This window comes from Rhinatrema bivittatum, chromosome 19 (genome assembly GCF_901001135.1).
Source record: "Rhinatrema bivittatum chromosome 19, aRhiBiv1.1, whole genome shotgun sequence".
In the NCBI taxonomy this organism is placed as follows: domain Eukaryota; kingdom Metazoa; phylum Chordata; class Amphibia; order Gymnophiona; family Rhinatrematidae; genus Rhinatrema; species Rhinatrema bivittatum.
The window spans coordinates 11,364,066-11,377,397 of record NC_042633.1 but is presented as its reverse complement, the minus strand read 5'-3'; the positions used below and the strand labels follow the sequence as shown (position 1 = coordinate 11,377,397).

Genomic DNA, 13,332 nt, shown 5'->3' with positions numbered 1-13,332 from the left:
GGCACATTAAAACCCCCTAAAACCCACCCCCCGACCCTTTAAATTAAATCCCCCACCCTCCCGAACCCCCCCCCAAATGACTTAAATAACCTGCGGGTCCAGCGGCGGTCCGGAACGGCAGCGGTCCGGAACGGGCTCCTGCTCCTCAATCTTGTTGTCTTCAGCCGGCGCCATTTTCCAAAATGGCGGCGAAAAATGGCGGCGGCCATAGACGAACACGATTGGACGGCAGGAGGTCCTTCCGGACCCCCGCTGGACTTTTGGCAAGTCTCGTGGGGGTCAGGAGGCCCCCCACAAGCTGGCCAAAAGTTCCTGGAGGTCCAGCGTGGGTCAGGGTGCGATTTCCCGCCGCGAATCGTTTTCGTACGGAAAATGGCGCCGGCAGGAGATCGACTGCAGGAGGTCGTTCAGCGAGGCGCCGGAACCCTCGCTGAACGACCTCCTGCAGTCGATCTCCTGCCGGCGCCATTTTCCGTACGAAAACGATTCGCGGCGGGAAATCGCTCCCTGACCCCCGCTGGACCTCCAGGAACTTTTGGCCAGCTTGTGGGGGGCCTCCTGACCCCCACGAGACTTGCCAAAAGTCCAGCGGGGGTCCGGAAGGACCTCCTGCCGTCCAATCGTGTTCGTCTATGGCCGCCGCCATTTTTCGCCGCCATTTTGGAAAATGGCGCCGGCTGAAGACAACAAGATTGAAGAGCAGGAGCCCGTTCCGGACCGCTGCCGTTCCGGACCGCCGCTGGACCCGCAGGTTATTTAACTCATTTGGGGGGGTTCGGGAGGGTGGGGGATTTAATTTAAAGGGTCGGGGGTGGGTTTTAGGGGGTTTTAGTGTGCCGGCTCACGATTCTAACGATTTATAACGATAAATCGTTAGAATCTCTATTGTATTGTGTTCCATAACGGTTTAAGACGATATTAAAATTATCGGACGATAATTTTAATCGTCCTAAAACGATTCACATCCCTATTGATGACCATGGATCATTAAATCCTTTCAAGTATCTGAAAGTCTGTATCATATCACCCCTGCTCCTCCTCTCCTCCAGAGTATACATATTCAGATTCTTCAACCTCTCCTCATAAGTCATTCGATTGAGACCACCCACCATTTTGGTTGCCCTTCTCTGAACCACCTCCATCCTGTCTCTGTCTCTTTTGATTAATTTTATTTTCTTAATGTGAAAGTGTCACCTGCCTATAAATCAAAGGGTGAGCTGGAGTGGGTGGGAGAATGGAGGGAGGGAAATATATAAACTCAATCTACTGGTTTCTGCCTACTTTCAGACTAGGTATTTAATGCAGATCACACAAACTCCTTTTTCTGACTGCCTTCTGACGAGCTATTTAGTATAAAACACACAATCGCCTGGTTAATTTTCATGCCTTCTGATGAGCTATTTAATACAGACACACAAACACACTAAAGAATATTCCAGAATAGTTTAATTCTTCCCAAAATTGTATTAAGTTCTAAAATTTCCCCAAGCAGTACTTACTGATTCTCTTCACCCACCTCTCCTCTCAGTGCTCCCACTGGATTCTTCACCATGGGCCACGAAAGCCTCTACAGCTTTGCCAGTCTACAAGCCAGCACCACTTCAGTCCTCATTATCCAGGTAATTTTTTATTTTTATTATTATTTTTTTCTTTTTGATCCTCATATTTTAATTTTACTTTGCCCTTTTTTTTCTTTCTTACAAAGCATCAGACACAACAAAGTTATCTAATTATGTAGACTATTCAATAGTAAGATGTACACTCCTTTTGCTATCTATACAGCATTTCAACAGGACACATCCCATGTCATGTGGTATCAACCAACTGTAGCCATTTTTTGCAGGTTTTTTATGCAACTGTGCCACATTCTCGTGAGCAACCATGTTTAAAAATGAGTCACTGACATCGTACATATGCATTTGTAGCTGATAGATGTCATTAGATAACCTTTTAGGCATCCATACTGTCCTGTTGCTTCTGCCTATGCTACTCTTGCTTTGATCATCAGTCTTGGTCCTATCACTGAGCTAAGGAAGTCTCCAATTTTCAGCTCTAGAAGCTTGACTGCCTGTAGGAGGTCACTTCCCTTTGAGTTTTGCTATTAACTAGGCCATAGTGCCATTCTGTGCTGGCTAATTTCTTCTTCTACACTTTCTGTCCTTCTACCATTCCAGGTATTGGTCATGTGCATTTCCATAGACAAACTGAACCCAGATCCCTCCTTTCCGTCATTCTTCCCTTCCCCATCCTCTATTTGCTGTCTCTGTCTCAAGCTTCTGATTGGTTGAGGGATGCAATCTGTGTACATGTCTTTTGAGTGGCATGTGTATTCTGTATTTTCATGTTCACTAAGTTAATGCTACCTAAACTTCTTCTTTTTACCTACCAGGGACAGATAAGGGTTGGAAGAAAAGATTATCATGTCTTGGTGACCCCATAGTCAATCATTTAGGGGTCGATTGTAAAAGGCACGAGCAAACATCCATGTTCACGTGGTTCCCGGTGCGTGCAAATGTACGCAGCTATTTTATAACATGCATGTGCTTTGGCACATGCATGTTATAAAATATTAGAGATGTGAATCGGAACCAGAATCGGTTAGGATAACGGTTCTGATTCACATCGTGTTTTTTTTTCGTCCGGCCCGATCACGGTTTTGTTTATCGGCTGTGCCATCCAGTGCTCCTACCATGTGACAGGGGCCGGCCAATGGCACGGATACCCTGTCACATGGTAAGGGCATAGGGCCATCGGCGCCATTTTGATTAGTGGCAGCCGACGGCCCAGGAACGGGAGATCGCTCCCGGGACCCCCACTGGACCACCAGGTACCTGTAAAAAGTTTTTTGGGGTGTCGGGAGGGTGGGGGAAGCTAAGGGGTTAGTTTTAAAGGATTGGGGTGGGTTTAGGGGTTATTTTTGTGTGCCGTTTTTCCTGCCCTCCCCCAAAACGATAAGAGAACCCCTACGAGCAATATCGTGGGGTTTTCCTATCGTTTCAGGGGAGCCTCCGATTTCTGACGATTTTGAAAATATCGTCTGATATTTTCAATCATCCGAAGCCCGATTCAGATCCCTATAAAATATGGTTCCCATAGATACATGCGTGCCGGATTTTAAAATCCACACACGCTGTATGGATGGGTCAGGACTTGCGTGCACAGCGGGGGGGGGATTTTAAAAAGCAACATGCGGCGATGCAAGTAGGCCTTTCCCAGTTCCCTCCCAGTCTGCTCAAATTAAGGAGTGACTGGGAGGGAAGTTCCCTATACCCCTACCCAACCTTCCTCCATTTTCTCCTCTCCTATCCTTCCCGACCTCTAACCCCTACCTATCTACCCTATTTCTTTTTGTTTTTTAACTTACCTGCTCCTTCAGAGTAGAAGGAAGTTATACGTGCCAGCTGGCTGCTGGCACGTGCTTCCTCGAAACAGGGCTTACTGGTCGCTGTCCCAGCTGGCTCCTTCTCTGCCTCTTCCCACCCAGACACTACCCCAGGCCCGCCCTTTTTAAATGGCCCGGCACGTCTGTGTGTACCGGGAGTTACGGGCGTGGCTGGACCATTTTGAAAATGTGCTCAGCGCTCTCAGGGCCCAGCCACACGTGTAACCCTCTGATTTTACGTGGGCAGGCTATCAAAAATTCAGGCTTTATTGTTTATTTAGTTTGATACATTGCATAATTAATAAAATCAATACAGTTTAGATACATAAAATTTATAATATGACATTCAATACACAAAAATAAAAGCTATGAAAATTAATACCTTAAGAGGTCGGTTTTAAAATTCCAGTGTACATATCAATTGGGGGATGCGTTTACTAGTCATGCTAGTGTGCGCCGACTGAATTTTAAAAGCTCCTAGATTCATGCATATCTCCCACTGTGCAGACATGTCAAAAGTTTTCCAAAAGGGGAGGGGTGTGGTATTGTCTGGGTGGGGCATGGCAGTTTTGGGACATGACCAAGAGATGTGTGTAAACACACATTTGGGCACAAGCCCAGGTCCTGTGGCATGTAAGTTTACTTCTGTTAGGGATGAGGTATAAATTAAAAAATGATCAGAGCCATTTCTCAGGGGTTTTAAGGATCTGGGTACTTGGGAGGGTGTAGGGGGGGTGCAATCTATGAAACCAGTATGGTTTGCAGGACCTAGCTGTTAACTGGGTGAACTGTTGGATGAATTGGTCAATCTGGCAATGGCATGGATGCACGCCCTTTTTACATTTTCCCAACGTACGCAGTAGAAGTGGGATTTATATGCACAGGGTCACGCCCCACTTAAAATCGGATGCCCATATGCATTCAGTGAGCCTATGTTATAACATGTGTGCAAGTTATAAAAAGCCTGCCTATCTGGGTGCACACCGATGTACATGCGCCAAAGAGTGTTGTGCACCAATTTGAAAGGTATCATCTTATTTTTAGGAAACACAGGCCCAAACCAACTAATGATTCAAAAAATAACAGAAACAACAATCCCTAACATTCTTCCTGAGTTTTAAATACTCTAACTCAAGCAGTTGGAAGTGAGTAATATATCAGTGATGCTTGATAACTAAAAATGGTCTGCTGAGTGGTCTATAAACAAATCTCAGTAGGAGAAAATAGTCTTAATAAATGCTGTTTGGAAGAAGGCAATAGCCTTGAAGGAGAATAGTGCATTGTATGTTGGTTGACCTATGTGCAATGCCCACAATAAATGTAAATAATATAAATGTACATACTTTGCATATACAAATGTGTTTCATGCATATTCATTGCGGATATTCTGAAAACCCAATGGTTGTGAAGGTGGATGAAGTGACCATCAGGATGTAATCTGGCTCAAACAGACTTTGGTCAGCGACTGATCTTTCATTTCAAAGATGCCAAGACGTGTTATAAATTATAAGTGAAGTGTTTGCAATCTCTGGTATCACCAGATTGGCTGAGATTTTCATGTAAGGAAAAAAGTCCCAATCATCCATGATTTAATTTCCACTAATAAGCCATAATGGTATCTTTATTATTGAATCCTGGCTATTTGATACGAACACTATCACTCTTAATAATTTGTGTCCATCAGAATATACTTTCTTCTCTGAACCTAGACCTAACTGTCGAGGAGGAGGACTGATAGCTGCTATCAAGGCTTCTCTACTCCCTTGTAAAAAAGCCTTGATCTCTAAACCCCCTTACGAAATCATGTTACTCTCAACCTCCAGTGCTAATTTTTGTGTTGTTTATTGTCCACCAGGTTTGTTAAGTTCAGACTTATTTCCTCTACTTGAAACCTTGGCCTCCCTCCCTGTAGAACTTTCTCAAACTATTCTTCTTGGTGACTTTAACCTCCACATAAACCTTTCTCCTCCTCTTACCACTGCCTCCTCTTTTTTGGAGGCAAAGGCTAGCTTAGCTGGAAGCTGTTTAGAGGAAGAAGATCAGCCCAGACCTCTTCAATTAAATAATATTACTAAACCTACCTTCCTTAACAGATGATGATATTAAGTAATTACTTTGTGATTGCTTGGAGCACTGCTCTAACTCAGACTTTAGATATGATTGCCCCCCCCCCCCCCCAAAAAAAAATGTGCTGTGTTAAAAATAAACCAAGTTCTCCTTGGTACACTCTACAATTACAAAAATTAGAAAGTGAATTACAACACCATGAAAGACGATGGCATAAACAACCGACAATTGAATGTAAAAGCATCTTTTACTCCTGCTTGAACAAATATAGGAAACAAATTAACTTTGCAAAGAAAAATCATTACACAAACAAATTCACGCTGTGAATGGTAACCCATCGATTCTTTTTAACATAGTAAATCCTTAACCACTCAAAAAATTAATACTTTTGCTCATATTGACAATTCAGTCTGCAACAACATTGCTGATTACGTTAAGGATAAAATTATTAATATTTCTAAAGAATTATCTCATCTACCAATACCTAACTCAAATTTACCCTTAGTTACTACTAGTACCTGGTCTGCTTTTGATTATTTTGACCCTTCTACCATCACCCATATAATATCAAAAATGAAAAATTCAGAATATGGAGGGGATTCAAGATGGTTGCTGCTGAGCAGGCTGTGTGAGCATGGCATCTTTTTTCTCTTCACTTCGGAGTTACTTTTGCCTTTGCGATGCTGCATTCAGCCCAAAAACATCAGGCTAAAGAAAGGACTTACCCCGCAGTCCTTCTGGATTCCCCCATTTTAGGCCCTATGGATGCCCACTTTCAGCGGGGACATCGATCGGGAGATTCGTCCTTGGAGGCAGAGACAGGTTTGGAATTACCGTCCTCCCATCCGGACACGTTGACATCTTTATCCCCAATCATTAAGGTTCCTCCAACGAACACGGCTGTTTCCAGAGTCCAGGGTTCCCTGTCGGGAGGGGCTACTTCGATGATGCTGAAGCCCTGCGACCCGATGTGGGATCAGGATGCCCTATGAGCCCTGGAGAAGAAGCTGGTGCGGGTCCCTATCGGGGATTTGTTGGCTCACTGACAGAAGGAGCTTTTTTAATCTCGGAAGAGAAAAGAGAATTTCTGTCCCGGTTCTGGTACGATCTCAAGAGATTATCCTTGATTCTATATGGGAGGCTATAGTAAATCTTGAAACCACTATAACTCTTCAGTTGAATCCTATCGTTGATAGAATTAATACTATGGAAAAAGGTCTTATTTCTATGGAAAAATCAAAAGCTTCTTTTCAAAAAGAAATTGCAAAAGTCAAACAGAATACTTAAACTTTGAAATCTACTCAAGATTCATTGTTAAAGGTAAATCAGTTGCTTCAATATAAAATTGAAAATCTGGAAAATGTAAATTTGGGGGCGAAATCTCCATTTTATAAATTTTCCAAACTTTTGCATGTTTCTACAAAAGATATGTTTAAAAGATATCTAATGGAACTTCATAAGGTTCCTGAGGCAGAGGTTCCTCCTCTTTCTAAATCATACTATTTGCCCCCATTTAAAAAGAAGGCTAATCAAGAAGGTGTACAAGCCATGGATTGTTTAACTTCCAATATGGATAGAACATCATTACTAGTGCCCTCAGATACTACCCTTGTACATGTAGCCACTATGGTGGTTACCTTCGCTTTTTAATTTGATTGCAATTGGGTTTTGAGACTTTTTTTCAAACACTGTCTCGAGCCCTTATTTCATTCTATCATTAGGGTGTATCCTGATGTCTCCAGGTAAACACAGAAGAAGAGGCATCAGTTCTTCTTGATGAGACCAAGGGTTTTGCAGATTGGTGCTACTTTTCTTTTGAAATTTCCATGCAAATGCCTGATTAAATACAAGTAAATCACAAACTTGCTATGTGGAAAAACAAATTGCGTATCAAGTAAACCTTCATAGGATGCTATTTTTTGAATTTGTGGCTATCGTGATGGTAAGCCCTATGAATTATAAGGCTTTTAAATCATTAGGTTACTTGATGTTATTGTTTTGATTCTTCCGAGTGAAATTATCACTTATGAAGCTATTGATGTCAGTCACACTTATCTTAGTGAAGTCCATTAGCATTGGTTAATAAAGCCTTCATTCTAATACATGCTATATTTTGGGTCTTTTTCTAAGCAGTGATTAAATACAAGGGCATGTTTTCTTTATTCCTTCTCAATTATCTTTTTTTCTTCTGATAAACCTGTCTTACAATCAGAGTGTTCTAATTTAGCTCAGTCTGTTCCTCCTTTAGATGGTTGAGTAGACTGCTTATTGGATATATTACTCACTGTATTTATAAATGCTCTTTAATACCTTTTGCTTAATGTTCCCCTTTTTGGTTTTTTTTTTTTCTTTTTTATGTTTGTAATTGGATCCCTTATAGTGGACTTATGGAATTGTAGGAAAGTGTTTTGTATTTCTTTTGTTTATTTATATTTAGATACATATTTCTTTTCCATTTTCCTTTACTATTTCAAGATTATCTGTCTTGATTCTAACTAAAATCCATAAATAAAAAGTTTAAAAAAATGAAAAATTCATCTAGCCCTTTCAACGCTTGTCCAGGCTACTTTTTAAAAGCTGCTCATGAATATTTCTCCCCGACTTCAGCTCATCTCATAAACATTTTCCTCAATTTGGGTATTTTCCTGATCAAATAATTCAAACTTCTATTCTACCCATTCCTAAGGAAACAAACTCAGATGTCACTGATTCCAATAACCTACAGCCAATTGCTACACTAACCACACTTGCAAAAATTATTGAATCAGTCATTTTACACCAATTCTCTGACTACATCAGAAACAATTGGTCATAGCATAGTATTTTAAAGTTCTTTTATTTTATCACGGTGACTCCTTTCAGTGAAACACAGTGTTTGACAACAGTCCCCAACACGGACCCGTGTTTCGCCAGTCTGGCTGCTTCGGGGGGATATTTTTAACAACAGTCTGTGTCACAAGTTATTTCAGTAACATTCAGACTGTTGTTAAAAATATCCACCCGAAGCAGCCGGACTGGCGAAACACGGGTCCGTGTTGGGTAAGAACATAAGAACATAAGAACATGCCATACTGGGTCAGACCAAGGGTCCATCAAGCCCAGCATCCTGTTTCCAACAGTGGCCAATCCAGACCATAAGAACCTGGCAAGTACCCTGTTGTCAAACACTGTGTTTCACTGAAAGGAGTCACCGTGATAAAATAAAAGAACTTTAAAATACTATGCTATGACCAAGTAAAGTCTTCTTTGTGCTTTTGGTGTATATAATACAATTGCAGAGTGCATCTTTGCTCCAGTGATATACTGGATTACATCAGAAACAATGCCATTTTTCATTGAAATCAGCAGGATTTCTGGAAAGGACACCACATGGATACGTTACTTATATCTTCACTAGTGGAATACCCGTGCTTCGATACGGTGGAGTAGTTGATAGAATTGTGTGAGTTTATTTAACACAAGTTGCAAAGTAATTGTTTTGAGTGTGTGAGGGCTTTGGAGTTTATATCTATAGCTGTAATGTACAATGTACTACTGCATGATTGGCACGGCATATCCTGCATTATGGACTGCTATTCATATCCCATTCTGACGTGACCCTGGAGGGGTGTTGCAGTAGAAGGTGGTATGGAACGAACCATCGAATGGAGGACAGTGAGAAGCTGTTAGTTTTTGCAAGGACATGATAGGGAATGCCGGTGCCAAGTTTCATCCTTGTAGGTACTCCGCAAGAGGGAGAATTAATAATGATATCCCATTCCGACGTGACCCTGGTGGGGTGTTGTGTTAGATGGCGGTATGGAATGAACCATTGAATGTAGGACAGTGAAAAGTGGTTAGATTTTCCAAGGACATGATAGAGAATGGCGTTGCCAAGTTTCAGCCTTGTAGGTACTCGGCAAGTGGGAGAATTAGTGATGATATCCCATTCTGACGTGACCGTGGTGGGGTGTTGCGTTAGCTGGCGGTTTGGAACGTATCATCAGATGTAGAACAGTGAGATGCAGTTAGGTTCTCCAAGGACATGATAGGGAATGTTGGTGCCAAGTTTCAGCCTTGTAGGTACTCGTAAAATGTTGTGTCCGTCGCTGTCCGACGTCTCTGCTCCGCCCACCTTACCTAGTTGGCAACTCCCTTCGGGGTTGATGGGGGTCTGGCTGCTGCGGCGTCTCCGTGCAGTCCTCCTCCGGTGTTCCCGGACCGGCTGGATGCTGCAAGCCGCCATGTTAACCAGATACCTAGGGGGCACATGTGCGCGCTGCCTGACTGATGTACCAGCATTGGCGCGAACCTCAGGGGCGTCCCCCTGAGATGATGTCATGAGCTCCAGATATTTAAGGTCTCAGTTTTTGCTAACAAGATGAGTTAGCAAGGGGTTCAGTTCCTCCTGGTCGCTGCGGATGAGATTCACTCTCCGCAAACACAGCTACTCTGCCTCATTGGACTTCACTAGAGGTACCCGCTCCTCGGGGGCCTCGCTCTCTCTCTTTTCTTTTCAGGTCGCAGTCCAGAACCGGTACTCGCTCCTCGAGGGCCCACGTCCTGGACCTGCCCCTGGATATCACTTCTGCTAAGAAGTCATCGCTGCTAACAACATCAGTGAGTTTCCATCTATCTCTCAGAGCTTTCCCTGGGACCAGGTACTCGCTCCTTGAGGGCCTAATGCATTCCAACTCCTGGGTTGCCTTAAGAGACTATTGTGTGAGTGTTACCAACAAGGACTTGTTCCAGAACTCTGCATATCTTACCTACTCACTTTCTTAGTTCTCTACCGGTCAGCTACCTGGGGATCGCTGTTCCAGTACCTGAGGGACTACAGCCCAGCCGGGCACTTCCAGCTCACTGCTGTCACCTCTGGTGGTTTACTATATTGTCTAATAAAAGAACTAGTGTGTGTCTGTCTCCTACACTAAGCCTGACCAGTGATCCCTCTCGAGATTTTCCCCGAGGGCATGGTCATCTGCCACTGGTCCAAGGATCCACCCACAACTATTCTAAATAACAACAGATAGCTCATCACTGAGCTTTATCAACAGAGCTTTCTAACAGATTGCTACTTCTAGCAGAAAGCACATCAGATTGCTATCTCCTTGCAGAGATTTGCAACAGATTGATAGCTGCAAGTGGGAGAATTAGTGATGATATCCCATTCTGACGTGACCCTGGCGGGGTGTTACATTAAATGCCGGTATGGAATGCACCATCAAATGTAGGACAGTGAAATGCGGTTAATGTTTCCAAGGACATGATAGGGAATGCTGGTGCCAAGTTTCAGCCTTGTAGGTACTCGACAAGTGGGAGAATTAGTGATGAGTTAGTGAGTGAGTGAGTCAGTGAGGGCTTTGGCGTTTATATATATATAGATTCAATACAATCATTAGAGGATTTGTTATATATCTCAGGTGCATTCAACACCTCAACTGGAGAAAGTGCAGAGAAGGGCGACTAAAATGATAAGGGGCATAGAACGGCTGCCCTATGAGCAAAGGCTAAAGAAGTTAGGTTTGTTCAGTTTGGGGAAGAGACAACTGAGGAGGCAATATGATAGAAGTCTAAAAAATCATGAAAGGACTTGCACAAGTTAATGTAAATTGGTTATTTACTCTCTCAGATAATAGAAGGAGCAGGGGGCACTCCATGTAGTTAGCAAGTAGCTCATGTAAAACAAATCAAAGAAAATTATTTTTCACTCGGCGCATAGTTAAGCTTTGGAATTCAGTGCCAGAGGATGTGGTTATAGCAGTTAGTGTAACTGGGTTTAAAAAGGTTTTGGATAAGATCCTAGATGAAAAATATGTAAAATGCTATTACAGTAATTAATTAGCAATAGTAGCTTATGATCTATTTTATGTTTGGGTACTTGTCAGGTACTTGTGACTTGGATTGGCCACTGTTGGAAACAGGATACTTGGCCTGAGTGACCCTTGGCTGATGCAGTATGACATCTTATGTTCTTATGTTCTAACTGGTTTAGGTCCTTCCTAACTTATCACCCTCAACAAATACATATAGGCACATATCATTCCCATTGGTATACTTTTCCATCTGGTGTTTCTCAAGGATCATCATTATCAGCCATTTTGTTTAACATTTACCTCTTTCCTCTGTGTCACCTTTTGGCAAGTGTAGGCGTAGATTTCAAAATCTATGCCAACAACATTCAATTTTTTCTCCCCTATAGCAACTCTTGGTCACATACACTCTCTTTTGTGAAACTGTGCATCAACTCTATTAATATTTGGTTAATTCACAACCGCTTGAAACTCAACCCCTTAAAAACTGAGATATTACACCTGTCCCCTATTCCACTGTCAACCTCCTACTTACCTTCACCTTAATAATTATACTATCCCCATTACAATGAAAGTCTGTAATCTCAGAATCACCATTGACTCTGCTCTATCCATGTCTAACAATATTTCTGCTTCGTTTAAAACATCATTTTTCAAGATTCATCTACTAAAGCGCCTTAAGCCACTACTATATCCACATGATTTCCGGACTGTATTACAGGCCCTAATTCTTACAGGCCTTGATTATTGCAATGCTCTAAAGCTAGGTCTTCCATCCACTGACTACTATCTGCTAGAGATGAGCTTCATTTTTCCATGTCGGGTCGGGTTTCGGTCCGGGCGCTTCGTGGGAAAAATTTGTTTTCCTGCGGGTCGTTTTTCGGCGGTACAGATCAGGAAAAACGAACCGGGAAAAACGAATCGAAAAAAAATCAGAATAGGAAAAAAACCACCCCAACCCTTCAATTTCACTTTATTATAAACCCCCCCCCCCACCATCCCTATCCCTCCCCAAGACTTACTAAAAGCCCTGGCGGTCCAGCGGGGTCCCGAGAGCGATGTCTCCCTCTCGGGCTGTGGGCCTTCGGGCCTGCCATGAATCAAAATGGCACTGGTGCTCTTTGCCCTTTCGATGTGACAGGGGCTACCGGTGCCATTGGTCGGCCCCTGTCACATGGTAGGAGCAATGGACGGCCAGCACCATCTTAGAAAATGGCATGGGCCATCCATTGCTCCTTCCATGTGACAGGGGCTGACCAATGGCACCGACAGCCTCTATCACATGGTAAGGGTAAAGGGCCACTGGCACCATTTTGATTCCTGGCAGGCCCGACAGCCCGAGAGGGAGACATCACTTGCGGGATCCCGCTGGACCACCAGGGCTTTCAGGGTTAGGGTTTTGGGTTTTTTTAAATAAATGTGCCCCCCCCCCCCCCCGCTCTAACCCGAAAAACAAATGTTTCCCAAAGTTCGGGGAAAACACGTTTCGGGGTTCGGGTCCCCCGAACTAGGATGAATTAGGCAATTTCGTTGAAATTGCCTAATTCGTGAAAAGAGAATGCACATCTCTACTATCTGCCCCCTTCAACTGATCCAAAATGCTGCTGCACGCATCTTGGTTGATGCAAAGCATTGCGATCATATAACACCTGTTCTTGCTTCAGTACTTTGGCTGCCTGTCTCTTACCGCATTCAATACTAAATCATTATGATTATTCACAATGTCCTTTATACAACTTTGTCAATTTGGTTATGTTCAAGTTTACATATTTATCAACTGATTTGTCATCTTTGTTCATTAAACAAGTCTCCTTGAAGTACCTTTCATAAAACTAGCCAGTTTAGATTTAACAAGATAGTGTGCCTTCTCGGTTGCAGGTCCTATATTATGGAATTCTCTCCATGATTCCTTAAGGCTTAAATCCAGCTCTAAAGAATAAAAAAAAAATTAAAATCCTATTTCTGCAGCTTGGCATTTAATCATTTAGCTCCTACTTAAGGCTCCATTTCTCTAGTTTTGATGTGAGTTTATGTAACCCCTCCTTTTTATGAGAAATATATTGCCTTATGTTCACGTTGTCATAATGATTT

The 13,332-nt window shown here is 42.8% G+C and overlaps 1 protein-coding gene across 1 annotated transcript in view; it reads right to left on the bottom strand.

Annotated features, from left to right (window-relative positions):
* Positions 1–13,332, bottom strand: part of LOC115081145 (vomeronasal type-2 receptor 26-like) — a 54,794-nt gene that overhangs the window by 9,122 nt on the left and 32,340 nt on the right. The gene's annotated exons all lie outside the window — the stretch shown is intronic.